The sequence below is a fragment of the Mustelus asterias genome, chromosome 4, assembly GCF_964213995.1.
Source record: "Mustelus asterias chromosome 4, sMusAst1.hap1.1, whole genome shotgun sequence".
NCBI lineage: Eukaryota > Metazoa > Chordata > Chondrichthyes > Carcharhiniformes > Triakidae > Mustelus > Mustelus asterias.
The window spans coordinates 113659867-113665866 of record NC_135804.1 but is presented as its reverse complement, the minus strand read 5'-3'; the positions used below and the strand labels follow the sequence as shown (position 1 = coordinate 113665866).

The following is a 6000-nucleotide window of genomic DNA, read 5'->3' as shown; positions in this document are numbered from 1 at the left end:
GAGGCCTCTGACACGCGGGGGCCTGCTGCAGGCGAGGACTCACACCTGCCGCAGGCGAGGAATGGGCACAAAAATGGGCACCATTCCGCTAGTCACATCATGCCCGATTTTATGACTTTTTCCTGCCGCAAAATGGACGTGATGAGGTCGTAAAATTCTGCCCGCGGTTTCTGCAACTATGCGTGCACAATGGTTAGCACTGTTGTCTCACAGCACCAAGGACCCAAGTTCAATTCCGGCCTCAGGTGACTGTCTGTGTGGTATTTGCATGTTCTCCCCATGTCGGCATGGGTTTCCCCCGGGTACGCCAGTTTCCTCTCACACTGCAAAGATGTGCAGGTTAGGTGGATTGGCCATGTTAAATTGCCCCTTAGTGTCCAAAGATGTATAGGTTAGGGGGACTAGTGGGGTAAATGCATAGAGTTATGGGGAAGGGCAGGAATTCGCCTGGTTAAGATGCTCTGTCAGAGAGCCGGTGTTGACCTGATGGGTCGAATAGCCTCCTTCTGAACTATAGGGATTCTATGACTATAGTGTATGTAAACTATATATTTGTAAATATTATTGGCCACCTTTTTGTTTCCTAAATATTGAATTATTTGTGGTATAATTTATGACTTTATTCAGTATACAATGATTTAATTATTTAATTAATATGCCAAAAAAAAAAGCCAAAATGTTGCAATATGACACACTGTTGGGAAACGAATATGATTTAAGTTTTATCTTCCTTTCCGCAAAAGAGAACAAAACTAGTCGTTTTATATGCTGTAAAATAAAATTGATATAACAGAAGTGAAAGGGTTAATAAATGTTCCAAATATATGCTGGATTATGTTTGGAAAAATTATTATTTTAGGAAAATTAATTAAGTCTGATTATGTTTTTCATTACTTTTTTCTCAAACTCAAGCTAAATTTACAAAGTTCCTCTCTTAGATTTAATGCTAAGTTCTCTTGTACCACTGGCATTATGTCCCTTTTCCCCACTATCAAATGATTTAAAATACTTATTTAACAAATTTAGTCTTTCCTTATTATCTATTCCTATCTTGCTTGCATCCTATTAATGGGCTCTCATTCCCCATTTGCTTTCCTTTTCTCTTAACGTATTTATAAAATAATTTGCAATTAGCCTCAGTATTACATTTTTCTTTCATATTCCTTTTTGCTCCTCACGTTACTTTATTTCTTTCCTTGGTTGTTTTTTACAGCTCTCCCAGCATTCTGGATTTCCACTTTCCCTTGTAATTATGTAAGCATTCTCTTTCAGCTTGATACTGCCACTTGGCATATTTGTTAACCTCATTTGCTCAACTACATATGTGACTGTATGCGTAGGGCATCTGTGATTTTGAAACAGCACCGATTTCTTTTAATATAACTCTGGCTGGCTAGGCTACAATGTGGAGATGCCGGCGTTGGACTGGGGTAAACACAGTAAGAAATTTAATAACACCAGGTTAAAGTCCAACAGGTTTATTTGGTAGCAAATGCCACTAGCTTTCGGAGCGCTGCCCCTTCGTCAGGTGGAGTGGAGAAATTCTCACAAACAGGGCACACAGAGACACAAACTCAATTTACAGAATCTAGGCTACATCAGAGGGCTGTTAAAAGTAACTATGTTGCTGTGGTTCTGGAGTCACTTAGGCCAGAGCAGATAAGGAGAGATGAGACTATAATTGGGAGTGTGGGGAATGTGGCATTGTTCTCATGATGTACAATGAGCTATGTTTACTTTTGCCTTTCATTTCAAATTTTCTCCACTCCTCAGGCACTGATCCCTCACTGGGGTTCAATTCTGTATTCTAAAAGATTGACTGAAGTGATCTTTATTCACAAAATAAAAATAGAATGGTGATACATAGCAGATCAATCAGCATCTGTAAAGAGAAGGCAGATATCATGGCATTTCAGCTGCGTGCCCTTCATCAGCCAAAATATTAGAAAATGATACTTCCATTAGTTGTTTAATTATTCACCACCATTGATGACTGGGTGTGGCAGGACTGCAGAGGTTTAGTCTTAGTCCTGGGATCGCTTAGCTCTGTCTATTCTTCTTCCATTATTCAGCATGTTTGTAGTCCAGTGCTGGAGCTCCACCAGATTGGAACCTCATCTTTAGGTATTCCCTGTGCTACCCCTGGCATGCTGTTCTACACTCCTCATTGAACCACAGTTGAAGCATATAAGATTTTGAGGAGATTTGGCTTCTGAGGGTGGATGTTGAGAGTGCATTTCCCCCAGTGGTGAACCTAGAAATAAGGGACACAGTTCAAAATTAAGAGAAATGCCATAGCAAACAAGGCTATTTGCCAAGTGCTGAAAAATGGGATTAAAATAGATACTTGCTTGATAGCTAGTGCAGACACGATAGGCCGAAGGGCCTCTCTCCATGCTATAAAATTCTATGCTTTATAGGTTAGGCGTGTTGCCCATGATAAATTTCCCCATAGTACCTCAAGATGTGTGGGTTAAGTGGATTAGCCAGGATAAAAAATACGCAGGGTTATGGGTGGAGTGTAGGCCTGGGTAAGATGTGGAGTTGGTGCAGACTCAATCAGCTGAATGGCCTCCTACTGCACTGCAGGGATTCTAGAGTTCTTTGATTCTATGATCTCCTATTTAAGACAGAGGTGAGGAGAAATTCCTTCCCTTAGAGTATCATTTGGGCAGCATGGTGGCACAATGGGGTTACCTCTGCTGACTCACTGCGCCAGGGTGGATCCCTCTTATCTAATCTGCTCATTACGTTCTCAAAACATTCTAATGTATTTGTCAAACACAATTTCCTCTTCATAAAACTAAGTTGACTCTGCCTAATCATAATGTAGTTTTCTAAGTGTCCTGTTACCACTTAGTAATCAATTTCTACATTACTGCTACGGCTGATGTCAGGCTAATTGGCCTGTCGTCCCTTGTTGTTTCCCTTCTTGAATAGCAGTGTTATACCTGCTACCTTCCAATTTATTTGAACTCTTACAGAATCAAGAGAATTTTGGAGGATTATACAAATGAAATAACCTCCTATGGAACCCTAGGATATCGCTCATTCGATCCAGTGGATTTTTCAGCTTTTAGTCCTGTTAATTTTTGCAGTACTTTTTCTTTGTTAAAATTAATTACTTTAAATTTCTCACTGTCATTTGTGCTTTGGTTCCCCACTATTTCTCATGTGATACCTGTTTACGTTCACTGCTCATTTTCTTTTAACATACATGCAGAAACTCTTGCAATGTGTTATTATATTTCTTGCTGGTTGACCATCATTCACTATTTTATTGCTTTTTATCAATTTTTGTTTGTTCCTTGCTGGTTTCTAAAATTCTCCTCATCCTCACACTTACTAAAGTAAAGGAAAGTTTATTTATTAGTCACAAGTAAGGCTTACATTAACACTGCAATGGAGTTACTGTGAAACTCCCCCAGTTGCCACACTCTGGCACCTGTTCAGCTCAATGCACCTAACCAGCACGTCTTTCAGAATGTGGGAGGAAACTGGAGCACCCGGAGGAAACCCATGCAGACACGGGGAGAATGTGCAGACTCCACACAGACAGAGACCCAAGCTGGGAATCGAACCCAGGTCCCTGGCACTGTGAGGCAGCAGTGCTAAACACTGTGCCATCTTCCCCCCATGCCATTTCTTTGAATTTCTGCATGCCTTTTAATCTAATTTTTCAATTTACCTTAGCAAACTGTCATATCCGTGTAATCAGTTTTATTTACATTTAATACTCTTGTTTTGGATTCAAGTACAATCCTTTAAAATACAACTGAAAAATTCTATCATATTCTGATCACTCTTCCCTAAAGGATTCCTTGCTATAAGATTACTAATTAACTTTGTCTCATTTCACAAGACAAGATTGAAAACAGCCTTTTCACTGCATGGTTCCATGATTATTATATGATACTGTCTCAAATGCATTTCAGGAACTTATCCTTTAAACTAGTGTTGAGAGTTTGGTTTGTTCAATGTGTATAAAGGTAGTGATTACTGCCTTTGTTACAAGCTTCGTTTAATGTGTGATGCATATTATGTACAATAGGGATGCCACTGTTAGGAGGGGGCTTATAGAAAGCTCCCATTAGTGTGTTTTGCCATTGTTACTTCTAATCCTACACACACTGGTTCTGCTTTCTGATCATCTGAGCTAAGATTCTTCTTCATTATTGTCTTTATGTCACCTGTTATTATCCTGTTTCTATTCCATTTTGTGTGTCTCTGAAATGTCAAGTTTAATTCCCAACCTTGTCATAATAAAACCATGTGTGTGTGTGATAGCTACTCTTGCATATTCTGACAAAGCCGCTTTACTTTTAACTTGACAGCATTTTCCCTTGATTTTACCTTATTCACTGATGCACTATTACTGTTGAAATCATTGCCCCTTCTAGTTACATTTATCTTCATTCAAATTACTACACTGCTTTATGATCTTAACTTTCGTCTCTGGATTTATCTTGAACCCCTCCCAACTGTTTTAGTTTCTACATTTTAATTATTCAAAGTGTCAAGGCTTATCCTGGCTGAAGTAGAACCCATCCCAATGAAACTGTTCCCTCTCTCTCCAGTACTGATGTCAGTGTCCCTTGTATGAATGAAAACCTCCCTGTATCCCACACCAGTCTTTCAGCCTTGCTACTTTCTCTGTTCTGACACTATGCCAATGACGCAGGAGTGAGGTGACTGCTTGCAAGCTGTGCCCACCATACCCTCTAATTCTATCTTTTACTCTCGTTCTATGCTTCTAAAACTCTATTCTAACTCCTTTAAACTCTTTAACAATGCATTATGTCAATCTCTTCATATTAAGTTGATCTTTCTCTACACCCTAGCGATGACTGTAACACTGCACCCTCTCCTTTCCTTCTCTATGTTTGGCATGCTTTGTCTGTATAGCGCGTAAGAAACAATATTTTCACTGTATTCTAATACATGTGACAATAATAAATCAAATCAAATTTGCTTGTGGTTCAGATCGCAATTCACAGATTATTGAGTTTCTGCTTATTCATTTGCATTCTGTAACTTCCTCAGTAAATCTTAATTCCACCCTCCTGCTTTGGTCCTGGATGGACTACAAGTGATGATGTGGAGATGCCGGCATTGGACTGGGGTAAACACAGTAAGAAGTCTCACAACACCAGGTTAAAGTCCAACAGGTTTATTTGGTAGCACAAGCCACAAGCTTTCGGAGCACTGCCCCTTCATCAGGTGAGTTGGAGCTGTGTTCACAAACAGGGCATATATAGACACAAACTCAATTTACAAGATAATGGTTGGAATGCGAGTCTTTACAGGTAATCAAGTCTTAAAGGTACAGACAATGTGAGTGGAGAGAGGGCCAAGCACAGGTTAAAGAAGTGTGTATTGTCTTCAGCCAGGACAGTTCTCTTTAACCTGTGCTTAACCCTCTCTCCATTGTCTGTAACTTTAAGACTTGATTACCTGTAAAGACTCGCATTCCAACCATTATTTTGTAAATTGAGTTTGTGTCTATATATGCCCTGTTTGTGAACGCAACTCCCAATCACCTGATGAAGGGGCAGCGCTCCGAAAACTTGTGGCACCAAATAAACCTGTTGGACTTTAACCTGGTGTTGTGAGACTTCTTACTGGACTACAAGTCCCAGGAGGCAGTGGGCGGCGGCCCGTTAACGCATGCGTATTTCTCCCGCTCTTCTTCCTGTTGCGGTGACAACCGAACCTGCTGGCGCGAGGTGTAGTCTGGTTGATTGGTGGCGCGCCCAGGCAGAGCCGGCCTTGTGAGTGGGCAGGGGGTCCTTGGTCAAGAGTGCGGCTGCGGTTGACGGCGACGAAGCCAGGAGTCGCTGCCCTGTGAGTGAGCGGAGCGTTTAACCCTGGCGCCGAGTGAGGGGGTGGGCAAAAGGTCTGTGTGCGCGAAGCTCCTGTCAACCAGGGAGCCGGAGGAGGCTGTGGCCTTACCCCGGGCGCCGCTTCCTTCGCCAAATCCGCCCCCCCCCCCCCCCCCCC

The 6000-nt window shown here is 41.4% G+C and overlaps 1 protein-coding gene across 2 annotated transcripts in view; it reads left to right on the top strand.

Moving 5' to 3' along the window:
• The first annotated feature begins 5688 nt into the window (after nucleotides 1-5688).
• The window catches only part of LOC144492963 (transmembrane protein 33-like), a 154763-nt gene continuing 154451 nt past the window's right edge, over nucleotides 5689-6000 (top strand). Inside the window, exon 1 of one of the 2 annotated variants that reach the window (XM_078211675.1) lies at nucleotides 5689-5844. The gene's annotated coding sequence lies outside the window, so the exon portion shown is untranslated. The remainder of the gene's footprint in view (nucleotides 5845-6000) is intronic. The other variant, XM_078211674.1, reaches the window with a different exon arrangement.